Source organism: Balaenoptera musculus, chromosome 3, assembly GCF_009873245.2.
Source record: "Balaenoptera musculus isolate JJ_BM4_2016_0621 chromosome 3, mBalMus1.pri.v3, whole genome shotgun sequence".
In the NCBI taxonomy this organism is placed as follows: Eukaryota; Metazoa; Chordata; class Mammalia; order Artiodactyla; family Balaenopteridae; genus Balaenoptera; species Balaenoptera musculus.
In genome coordinates, this window is record NC_045787.1 from 92,566,759 (window position 1) to 92,579,552 (window position 12,794).

A 12,794-nucleotide genomic window follows, 5' to 3' on the forward strand; every position below is an offset into this window, starting at 1 on the left:
CTCTAGCTAAATTCCCAGGCTGAATACAAATTTTTATTAATTCGCTCTCATTTCCTCTCTCCTCTATTGGTATAATGATGACCTGTACATTTACAGTGGGGTCAAAAAGGTTGATGACTTTCACCCTTTTTTCTTAAACACAGTGGGGAAAATTACAATGAAGTGCTACAGGTCTGGTCCTCTTTACCAAAAAGATAAGAAGAGCAGGATTTTCAAATCATCTCATTGACTTGTTTTAAATTTGCCCATTGATTCATTTCTTCTGAGGAACAGCCCTTCCTACCCAGCAATCTCTGAGGTCCCTGCTGGGTGTTTTTACATAACCCATCCCTCTCAGCTCCTCCAGCTTTGTTTTTTTTTTTTGTTTTGTTTTGTTTTAACATCTTTATTGGAGTATAATTGCTTTACAATTGTGTGTTAGTTTCTGCTTTATAACAAAGTGAATCAGTTATACATATACATATGTTTCCATATCTCTCCCCTCTTGCATCTCCCTCCCTCCCACCCTCCCTATCCCACCCCTCTAGGTGGTCACAAAGCACCGAGCTGATCTCCCTGTGCTATGCGGCTGCTTCCCACTAGCAATCTATTTTATGTTTGGTAGTGTATATGTGTCCATGCCATTCTCTCACTTTGTCCCAGCTTACCCTTCCCCCGCCCCGTATCCTCAAGTCTATTCTCTAGTAGGTCTGTGTCTTTATTCCCATCTTGCCCCTTGGTTCTTCATGACCATTTTTTTTAAATTCCATATATATGTATTAGCATACGGTATTTATTCTTCTCTTTCTGACTTACTTCACTCTGTATGACAGTCTCTAGGTCCATCCACCTCACTACAAATAACTCAATTTCATTTCTTTTTATGGCTGAGTAATATTCCATTGTATGTATGTGCCACATCTTCTTTATCCATTCATCTGTCGATGGACGCTTAGGTTGCTTCCATGTCCTGGCTATTGTAAATAGAGCTGCAATGAACATTGTGGTACATGACTCTTTTTGAATTATGGTTTTCTCAGGGTATATGCCCAGTAGTGGGATGGCTGGGTCATATGGTAGTTCTATTTTTAGTTTTTTAAGGAACCTCCATACTGTTCTCCATAGTGGCTATATCAATTTACATTTCTACCAACAGTGCAAGAGTGTTCCCTTTTCTCCACACCCTCTCCAGCATTTATTGTTTGTGGATTTTTTTGATGATGGCCGTTCTGACTGGTGTGAGATGATATCTCATTGTAGTTTTGATTTGCATTTCTCTAATGATTAATGATGTTGGGCATTCTTTCATGTGTTTGTTGGCAATCTGTATATCTTCTTTGGAGAAATGTCTTTTTAGGTCTTCTGCCCATTTTCGGATTGGGTTGTTTGCTTTATTTGATACTGAGCTGCATGAGCTGAGTGTATATTTTGGAGATTAATGCTTCATCTGTTGCTTCAATTCCAAATGTTTTCTCCCATTCTAAGGGTCGTCCTTTCATCTTGTTTATGGTTTCCTTTGCTGTGCAAAAGCTTTTAAGTTTCATTAGGTCCCATTTGTTTATTTTTGTTTTTATTTGCATTTCTCTAGGAGGTGGGTCACAAGGATCTGCTGTGATTTATGTCATAGAGTGTTCTGCCTATGTTTTCCTCTAAGAGTTTGATAGTGTCTGGCCTTACATTTAGGTCTTTAATCCATTTTGAGTTTATTTTTGTGTATGGTGTTAGGGAGTGTTCTAATTTCATTTTTTTACATGTAGCTGTCCAGTTTTCCCAGCACCACTAAAATTCAACACCCATTTATGGTAAAAACTCTCCAGAAAGTAGACATAGAGGGAACTTTCCTCAACATAATAAAGGCCATATATGACAAACCCACAGCCAACATCGTCCTCAATGGTGAAAAACTGAAACCATTTCCACTAAGATCAGGAGCAAGACAAGGTTGCCCACTCTCACCACTATTATTCAACATAGTTTTGGAAGTTTTAGCCACAGCAATCAGAGAAGAAAAAGAAATAAAAGGAATCCAAATTGGAAAAGAAGAAGTAAAGCTGTCACTATTTGCAGATGACATGATACTATACATAGAGAATCCTAAAGATGCTACCAGAAAACTACTAGAGCTAATCAATGAATTTTGTAAAGTAGCAGGATACAAAATTAATGCACAGAAATCTCTTGCATTCCTATACACTAATGATGAAAAATCTGAAAGTGAAATTAAGAAAACACTCCCATTTACCATTGCAACAAAAAGAATAAAATATCTAGGAATAAACCTACCTAAGGAGACAAAAGACCTGTATGCAGAAAATTATAGGACATTGATGAAAGAAATTAAAGATGATACAAATAGATGGAGAGATATACCATGTTCTTGGATTGGAAGAATCGACATTGAAAATGTCGACAGTGAAAATGACTCTACTACCCAAAGCAATCTACAGATTCAATGCAATCCCTATCAAACTACCACTGGCATTTTTCACAGAACTAGAACAAAAAATTTCACAATTTGTATGGAAACACAAAAGACGCTGAATAGCCAAAGCAATCTTGAGAAGGAAGAACAGAGCTGGAGGAATCAGGCTCCCTGACTTCAGACTATACCACAAAGTGACAGTAATCAAGACAGTATGGTACTGGCACAGAAACAGAAATATAGATCAATGGAACAGGATAGAAAGCCCAGAGATAAACCCACGCACATATGGTCGCCTTATCTTTGATAAAGGAGGCAAGAATATACAGTGGAGAAAAGACAGCCTCTCCAGCTTTGTTTTCATTGGGGAGTCTTCTGGGAGAACACATGCTGTGTTTTGAGATTTCCAATCGTGTCAGGATTCTCTAGCTGACTCTGAACCTAGGGAACAAGTTGAGGGTATGTGCTGATCTCTAATACCCTTGGGTGCATCACTGTCGTTGGAGGGAGGACAAATAGGCACAGATATAACATTTTCCGATCATGGTGCAGCATATCTGGTGCTTGTACTTGGGTTTATGCTGAATGTTAAAACTTGATGTAAAGTAGAAGAGCCACTGCCTGGAGATAATAGATGCCACCTGTCAGGGCCTGTCACTGTCCACCAGAGTGTGGGTGGCAACACAAAGTATGCCCCACCCCCCAGAGGACAGTGTAGGAGGAGTGGTCATATAGTCACCTTCTAACTGGACAACCACATGTGCTTCTGGGAAGCAGCCCAGGGTGGCGTTTAACTCTGCCTCTGGATCCAGACAGATTGGGGTTAGAACTCAGCTTCACGCTGGGTGACCATGAGAAGAAAATTTGACCCCTCTCAGGCTCATTTTCTTTATTTGTAAAATGGAAATGAGAATTATACCTATCTCACTAGATTGCTTTGAGGATTCAGTGAGACAGTCTTTATGAAGAACCTTGTGTGATACCTGGCACATTGTAAATGGCACATTCAATAATGTTAACCCCTTCTATTACTACTCTTCCATCATTGCTATTATTAAGCAAATATTATAGCCCAAGCAGGGAAGCAGAGCCTAGAGTCTAGGAGGATCTCAAAGTGGGAAGGGGGTTGGATAATAATGTATAATATTTCAAGGTAGTTGAACCACGTTCTGGTAAGAGGGAGGTTGGGCAGAGAAGGCAAATACTTGATTAGTTAGGGCAGGGGGTTGGCACACTATAGCCCATGAGCCAAATCTGGCCTCCTGGGTAAATCCAACCTGTTTTTATAAAGAAAGTTGTATTGGCACACACTTGTTTACGTGCCATATACAGCTACTTCTGCACTACAACTTGCACTACGGGCAGAGTTGAGTGGTTGCAACAGAAACCGTTTGGCTGCAAAGCCAAAAATATTTACTTTACAGAAAAAGTTTGCCGACCTTTGAGTTACAGCCCAGGATGGCCAACAAGGACAGAGAGAAATACGCACAGAAGTGTTCCTTCTGCCTTCGTTTCATAAGTTACTTTATTCCTTTGCTCCAATGTTAGGCTTCTTAAGGTATGTGATGAGCAGAGGTTCAGGTAGACCTGCTCGCACCTGGGAAATGCACATTTCTGTAGGGGTGAAGTCTTGTGCTGTGATACAAGCCCTCAGTCTCCCTGTAGGATCTGCACTCTGGGATTGAGGTGAATGGCCTGTGGGAATTAGAGTTACATCATCACAACTGAGTAGAATGGCTGTGGTAGGAACTATCAGTACTTTCATGGGGAGTCTGAGTGGGAGCCTCAGAACTCAGAATCCTTTCTGGTGGAGGCCAGTGATGAGACACTGGGCCTGTGTGATCCTTGGTGCTCTGTAAGTTAGTCTCTGAAAAGCTAGGCTGGGGGTGGTTTACATTCTTATGATACTGTTGGTGTTTGCTGACCTCAATTAGGAAAGGAGGCTCATTTGTTTCAAATTTTGAAGAAAGTGTTTTAACTCCACGTTTTATCACAAAAAAAAGCACAAATTAATTGGGGAAGCCATACAGAATGTTGGCTTTTTTCTTTAGATCTGGAATTCTGGCTGTATGTATAATTTATTAATTTGTCGATTTCTGTTCCCCAGTGATTAAAGTTATGATATATTTCATGTGGATCATCTCCATTCTCAGCTGCCTGCTGGGCAGCTCCCCTTGGAAGCCCCCAGGCCCTTACCGTTAGCCCAATCCTCCTCCTTGCCCTCTCAGGCTTGCTATCTTCCAGAAGACACTACCAACCACCTAGGGCCCCACTGAGGACCCTTGCTCTTTCCTCCACTCATCTCCCCTCCCCACTCCTCACCCCTGGTAGAGTCACCGGGTCCTACAAGTATTTCCTCCTTAGTGTCTTTTGAGTTACCTCTCCTTTCTGGTCACATTCTCAGGGGCCTTGGTTTTGTGTTTCCTGAACTTCAACTTTTCCCAGATCCTCCTACAATCTCTACTTTGTTTACATTTCATTAATATTTTATGTTTATATTATTTATAGTATGTATTATATATTATCTGCAACATATTTTATATACAATTACATGTACATATATAATTACATATATTGTATATTGATATGTGTATAATATGTACTTATATATTATGACAATAAAATATAGCATATACTGTATGTATAATCTAACATATTAGAAAATATGTAATATGTAAATATAATTCAATAATATACATTGTATATATATTATATATTATAATATAAATATATAATATATAATAATATATAGTTATATATAATTTATATAAATATGTTTAAATAACATATAGTATATATAATACATTATTTATTCATATTTTAATATTTGTATTATCTTATTTTTATACTATATTAATATTTTTCTTTCAATCAGCTCCTGTCTTTTAGCCTCATCTTAAGTAACAATATCTATGAAATTATGATATAGTATAATTGCATATGTGTTCTAATGAATTAAAACTGTAAGTAAACAACACACAGTCTAGAATCATCTCAGAGGAACATGTCAGAAGAAACTCCTTTTGGAAATTTCTGCCTTGGTTGTTACCCTTATTGTTTTTTTTTTTTTTTTTTTTTTTTTTTTTTAATTTTATAGCTACTTTTATTTTTATTTATTTATTTATTTTTGGCTGTGCTGGGTCTTCGGTTCGTGCGAGGGCTTTCTCTAGTTGCGGCAAGTGGGGGCCACTCTTCGTCGCGGTGCGGGGACCGCTCTTCATCGCGGTGCGCGAGCCTTTCACTATCGCGGCCCCTCCCATTGCGGGGCACAGGCTCCAGACGCGCAGGCTCAGTAGTTGTGGCTCACGGGCCCAGCCGCTCCGCGGCATGTGGGATCTTCCCAGACCAGGGCTCGAACCCGTGTCCCCTGCATTAGCAGGCAGATTCTCAACCACTGCGCCACCAGGGAAGCCCACCCTTATTGTTTTTAATGTGTATGAATATAGTCTCCCTGTTTCCAGTTTGACACTCTCCTCCCACCCCCCACTTCTTTCTGATGGTCCTTTCCCCCACTGCTACATGAATGTCTGTCCCAAACATAAACCTGATCCTGTCACAACAGTTCTAAAATCCTTGCATGGCTCTCTGTTGTTGTCAGCGGGGACATTCTTTAATGCAGATACTTCACAACACGGTTCTCGTGACGTGGCCCCTGTCTGCCTGTCAGCCCCGCTCAGCCCTGTTTTTATCGCCCAAATAGACCACTTCTGCTCCAGCAAGACTGAATCACTTGCACTTCTGAAGGATATCACACTGTTCCATGCCTCTGTGCCTGAAATGCCTTTCCAGTTTATTTTCCTGAGTCCTGCTTGTGCATGAAAATTCAATTCAAGAATCATCTCTGCCAGGAAGCCTTCCCAGCCCAGCCCCTCACTCACCTTGATTTGGCCGCCCTCCTTATTTTTCTGGCTGCCCCTACTATTTAACAGAGTGATAAAGAGCCCTGATGAGAAATGGAACTTGATTCAAACCCAGGTTGCCCTAACTTTTACCAGTTCCCTCTGACAACCTATCAACAGCTCTGAGCTTCAGTTTCTCATCTGTAAAATGGGGAGAATAGAGCCTATCTCATGAGGTTATGCTGAGGATTATACTGAGATTGTGTGCTTTGCCCAGAGCTGGACGCATAGTAATCACACAGACTGTGGCACTATTATTGTCTTTCTTGTACTTGCCATCACTAATCATGACCTCTGTGATCCTCAGTGTCTCATGTGTCACCGGGGATAAGGCATCATGGAGTTTGAAGACGGAGTCAGGCTGGGAGAGAACTGTGAAGTGCCTGGCACAGCGTGGCCTTCAGGATCCATTAATGGGGGTCATTATTACAACAGCATTTGTCAGGCTCTGACTCAGACCTTGTTGGCTCCCTGAGGGCAGATGTCGTGTCTGATTCTGCTTCCCAGGGCTGAGCAGCCCAGTGAACAGACCTGCAGTGGGTGCATGTAGGGTTCGTACGTCTTGCTGAGATCCCTGTGATAGTGAGCTAGGGCAGTCATCTCATCTGTCCCTGTATCGTCATCTGTGAAATGGGGGTGGCCATCACTACTGCTCCTCAGTTCACTGAAGGATAATTGACCATGTGTGTAAAACAACCAGTCTTAGAAAAGATGGTATGGCAATCTAATACTAATAATAGTTTAATGAATGTGTCTTATCAAACACATTACAGACACAAACAAAAGAACATAAGCTCTTTCTAATCTATTGTATTTTCCTACCATAATTTCTATATCACAAAAGAAATTTAGCTTTCACTATTTGTAATTCATTTTGACTTTAAATTATTAAAACCAGATATTAAAATGAGCACAAGTATAGTTAGATATCATTGTGTGAAGTTGTAGCAGTGCATTTGTTTCTATTCCTCATAACTCTATCAAAAGAGACAGATTTTGTACATTTGGCTGAAAGAAATGTGAAAATGAACCTATCCAGATACAACAATGCTGTGCTTAGGAAGCGCTGGTCCTTTCAGGAGGGGGTTGTGAATCACGAGGCTCTAAGAGGTGACAGGTCAGCTTCCAGTACTTCTGTCTGATGGCAGAACCCTCCTCTTTGGGTCTCCCTCCATTCCCTACAGGATGGTGGTGGTGTTTTCCACTATGCTTGTCCTCTTTTACTTCTTGATCCTTAACGAAATACCCTCTGACTTTTTCAGTTTATCTCAAACACCACCACCTCTGTGAAGCCTTGTCTGATTATTTCAGACACTTTATTTTTTTCTTTTTCTGAGCAATGTTTGTATTGATTACCATTCTGTATAATTGAGTATTTAAGCCTCCTTGAGTTGTTTTCTATGGATATGCTTTACCTTCTCACGGGCAGTTACGCAGCTGTTTGCCCCCAAGCTGCTCCATTGTGTGCTGTCATCCGAAACTCTTGTGGACCTAAACCAGAGCAGGAGCGGGGCAGGAGCTAGCTTGCCTCTGCCATTCGTGTTTTCTCTGACAGTGCCAGGCCAGTGCTGGCCAGAGGTAAGAGGTGGTGGTACCTATCCTTTGATTGTGTAGATTTCTCTGTAATCTGATATAATGTGATCATGGTCCTGGATCTGGAGACCTGTACTTGCAAGAGAATGACAGATTATCATCCTATTAAAAGGTGGGCCATGAGGTTAATGTTCTTTCATGTATATAGCTTTTCCCATATTTTAATCATGGTTCAGAAATAGGATTGGAAAATGGTTGCACAGTGGGAAGCAACTTCGAAGCCCAGGGCATACGTTTCCTTTTGGTTTTCCTTTATTAATAATCTGCAACCCTTGCCTTCCGTGACTGTTAAAACACGTTTTCCAGCTTTGCAGTTAGTCTTAATAGGTGACCGTCTCTGGCATCCATAATATCTCCAAGTCAACTGTCAGTTCTGATCCTTCAATGATATACAGCCACTTGGGAGCTTTAGTAACTTAAGTAAATTGTTGTCTGTAGTGGATATTCGCCAGCCTGAACTCAAGTTATAATTGTTCGATGTATAGGTATCTACACATGATTATTGCTACCTCTGGGGAAAATAGTAAATCTCGTCTTATGTTTATTCTCGTGTTGGCATTTATGTGCTCCGTGTCCATATGATTACATTAGGAGACTGCTTTCTGTGCAAGCTTTCAGGTGCTTGCATAGACGCCTCTTTCTCTGGATGTTAGAGACAAAGAGAGAAAGTTAACAGAGAAAAGTCACCTAGGGGAGAATTTCTCTCCCTCTCAGGAGTCAGTAGTTCTCTTGTCTAATGAGAGACTTTCGTTCCCCTTGCCCATTGGTTCAGCTTTCTGCCATAAAACTAAAGGACAGCTGGCATCTGCTCTCACATTACTGGTCATATGTCCATCCCTGGAAATCGGCCACTCCCAGGATTAGCAGCTCGCTCTGTTAACCCCATGCGATTGGACTTGTGCATGTTCAGAGCTTCTCTCTGAGCTGTTTGTGTTTAATATCATGTTCCCTGGCTTTAAAATGGTTGGAATAAACATTTCATGAATGTGTGAACCTCCTTGAGTGTAGCCATTGAGGTCAATAGGAACAAATAAGTATCTCAGTAAAGAGTTTTCCAAATTGCCCAGGTGTTAAGCTGTAATAACCAATCTGTGACCTTTATTGGAAGAACCATTTAGTTGAGTTTTGTGCAGTTATTGGAAGGGTTTGGATAGGGGTTTTTTTAGTCCAAGTCTCCTGTTTCTGAATTTGAGCTTCCAGCCTACAAAAGTCTGTATGTTTTGCCCCTGTATTTTATTATTATTCTTGCACTCATATGATATTTGATGATTATATCAAAAATTAAATATGATGGCTAAGTTATTGATGAGATGAAAGCAGTATTCTTCAAGGAATATGCAAAAAGATTGACTGCCTGAGAATGAATATGGTCTTAGAAGGAAAGACAAGGCAAAGGGGAGATATTGGAAGACTTAATAATCACTTAATCCTTTTGAGTGGATATAGGGTAGGAATAGAAGACCATGACTAATGTGGAAATTGTTGAGCTGTGTAAAACAGAGGTCAGGGTTTGTTAGCTACGTGCTTAATAGCTCTTCTTTGGAGAGGTCAAATAGCTAGTATGTATCAGAATAAACAATGTGTTTTCGTACCTACTATGAACAAAGACTTTGCTGAGTATATTTATATACATTGTCTCATTTTATCTAGATTATAATTCTTATTCAGCTAGTGAGTAGCAACGGCTGAGAATGCAATTCAGATCTAAGACTTCAAAAGTTCTTTCCTTTTCTTTTTGCAGCGTGGCCCTTACTTTTAGTTGTGATTTTATCTGAAATATATGAGAAAAATACCATTTTCCGTGTCAGCTATAACCAGGAAATAAAGCAACCACTTCTGGAAAATGTATGGTGTTCAAACATTTGGTTTACTTTAATGTAGATGAGGGAGATTTTTCCTCTGAATTTTACATTGTGTTACTTTAACTTCACCATAGTTGATACAAGGAGACTGTGGTAGAACAATCTTTATCCATAATTAATCGTTCTAGAAAATATGTCTTATTTAGTCTTTTTCATCTGTCTCTAGGGGTTGTTCAGAAAGAGCCACAGTGTTGGGATAGAAGCCAATGTTCAATTATCCATGAAAGTGAAGTAGAGGATGGGAAAGAACACTGATGAATGTAATAAAATATGATGGTATCTGAGTCTGTGCCTTATCTGTGCTCCACTCTGGGATTCCCATCTTAACTCCCTAATTCAGGTCTCACAACTTTTTCTTTGACATATTTCCCAAGTGTAGCCCCATGTTCAACCAAACCAAGTGGCATGGTAGTTCAGGGAAAGATTTCTTGGGAAGGAGACATGTATTCTAGTTGCATGTGGCCAATAAGTTTCCTCTCACACATCAACTCCTATCGGTTGATTGTCACTGTAGGACAGCTTTGAGATTGATTCTTGAGGCCACAAAAGGGCTGTACTGGTGAGGATCTGGATTGATTAATCATGTCTGCCATGAGTATGGGATGGGGAAGTGAGTGGTGGCCTGTGTGACACGTACATGCCATCCTGTCTCAACTATTTTAAATGTGTACTTTATGTTCACTTCTCTGTACAAATAAATTATGAATCTCTGAGTAAAGAAGCTATTCAATTTCAAAAATAATCATTAGGGAAACTTAGTTATGCTTTTTTTACATGCACAGATTTGTCACTATCTTAGGAAGTTTATTTTCATAAATGTGGAATGAATTTGGTGTGGTGAAATGCTCTACCTCATAATATTCAAGGTGTGCAAATATGTTGCCCCATTTGCTATTGTGGAAATTGGAGTCTGATTTAATCAACTGTCAGGCCATTGGTGTTCTCTCTCCTGCCTGCCTGCCTTTGTTTCCTTCCTTCCTCTTCTTCCTTCATTTACTTCCTTCCTCTTCTTTTTTCTTTTCTCCTTTCCTTCCCTCCCCCTTTTTTAATCTTCTCTCTCCCTTTCTCCCTTTCTTTACAACATTGAACAGAAGTTAAAACCTAGTCATTAAAACCTTAAATTTTTTTCTTGTACTGTTTCTGATTTGAAATGTACAAGTACATATTCATCTTTATTTATATAACTGATACCAACCATGAGAATCACCTTCCATGCAAATAGCGAATACTGTGGAAGGAAAGCCAAAATCTTCATGGCCTGTAAGTTTCTTTGCGATCTGATCTTTCCCACCCCTTCAACCCCATTATTCATTAACAGCACCCCCTCCACCTCTGTACACACACACACACACACACACACACACACACACACACACACACACACATATATAAATACATACACACACATCAATGGAACTATCCCAAACTGTTTGGAGAGCCAAAGCTGTGCTCTTCTTTCAGCTTTCTGTGTCTCTGTGTGTTATGTGCTACACCTTTTGCCTGGAACATACTACTTTCATCCATCTGCCTTTGGACCCAGCTCAGTTTTCCCTCTTGTGGCAAGCTTTTCCTGACCCCATAGGCTGACCTAGTTGTCCTTCTGTATTGCATCTTTTCATGATCCTACTACTATGTAATACTATCATAAACCATGATGACTCACACAGGTAATATGTGTTCAGCCTTTTCTGTGTGCCAGAGACCATGCCAAGGGCCATACTTGCATTGTCTTATAGTCATATGATAACTTAGTGAAATAAGTATTATAATTTTATTGAGGAAAGTGAAGTATAGGGAAATAAAGAGACTTGCCCAAGATCACAATGCTTGAGTGCAGTGGAGTCTTTTCAACAAAATTTTAACTGCTGATTTACACAGAGTTTTCTCCCCTGCATTGTTGTGAGTTCCTTGATGTCATGGGCTGTCACTGATTTCTGTGTCTCTGCTAGCAGCTGGCATGTCATATAGGCTCAAAATGTTTGCTCCATTAAATTTGATTGAAGTCTCATTTGTAATAGACTATCCCATCATTCATCTCTGCAAATTTTAGAGTGTAGAAACATGTAGTAAACTGGTTTTCTTTCTTTATGTTTCCTCAGATTTTTGTGTATTCTCTGCACATTGAAAAATCATGTATCCTCAATTTCACTTATTGGCAATAACTTTAAGTTTTGAATTTAATATGTTCAGAAGAGTTAAAATTCCTATCATCTGAAAGACTGAGCGAGATTGTTTTTCTCATTCTTAATTTCTTTGTCTCTAAAATAACCACCTAAGGAATATAAGGAGGGACAGCTGATATTGTGTATAAGGCAAAGAACTAGTTGGCTAAAATAACAGATAATATTTTCTTTCTGCCTCTCAGATTTATTTTGCCAGGAATTGGTTCCACTCTCTATTTACCACCACTGATTTATCCACAAGGTTGGTGGTTCTGCTTTTCGATAGAGAACCTCCCTTAAGAAGTAGGTAGGTTTTTATTTTTACCTTATTTTCTACAGCCTGCCTTTGTGATGCAGTATTTTTATGTTAGGCCAGTTGGCAGTCATGTAATAAGTCCTGAATATGTGTCATTCCCCAGAGCATTAGAGTGAAATGGACCTAACAGGGACTCTGGAGAACACCAACTTCATTCTGGCCCCTCTGGTTATTTCATCTTTATTGGAGCACTGAGCAAGAATATTTGTCTGATTTGAATCCAAAGAATACAAATGTGTAGTCTTTATTAAAAATCACCAGTACCAGCCGTGACTGACTGTTCAGAGCTAGTCCCCATGATTCGGACTTAATTACAGGCATGGCTAGTTGTGACAGACTTGCCACTTAAGTTCTACCTTGTCATGTTTTCAAATCAGGAAAGTAACTATTAATATAACAACAGTCATGAAAGAGTAAAGTAGAATGTTTTAAAAAGGAAGTTTTGAGAATTCAACACTAGGCTACAATTAAGAGCTTTTTTGCTTAACCTTGAGTGTCATCAGACTGGGTTTAATGTGTTTCATAAAGCTCTGTGCAGCTAACTTTGAGGGCTGAACTTAG

The 12,794-nt window shown here is 39.7% G+C and overlaps 1 protein-coding gene across 4 annotated transcripts in view; it reads left to right on the forward strand.

Moving 5' to 3' along the window:
* Positions 1 to 12,794, forward strand: part of KCNN2 (potassium calcium-activated channel subfamily N member 2) — a 325,527-nt gene that overhangs the window by 164,448 nt on the left and 148,285 nt on the right. Inside the window, exon 1 of one of the 4 annotated variants that reach the window (XM_036849000.1) lies at positions 4,190 to 4,256. The exons of the other annotated variants lie outside the window; for them this stretch is intronic. The gene's annotated coding sequence lies outside the window, so the exon portion shown is untranslated. Of the gene's footprint in view, positions 1 to 4,189; positions 4,257 to 12,794 lie in introns of those variants that run through there. 4 annotated transcript variants of the gene reach the window in all.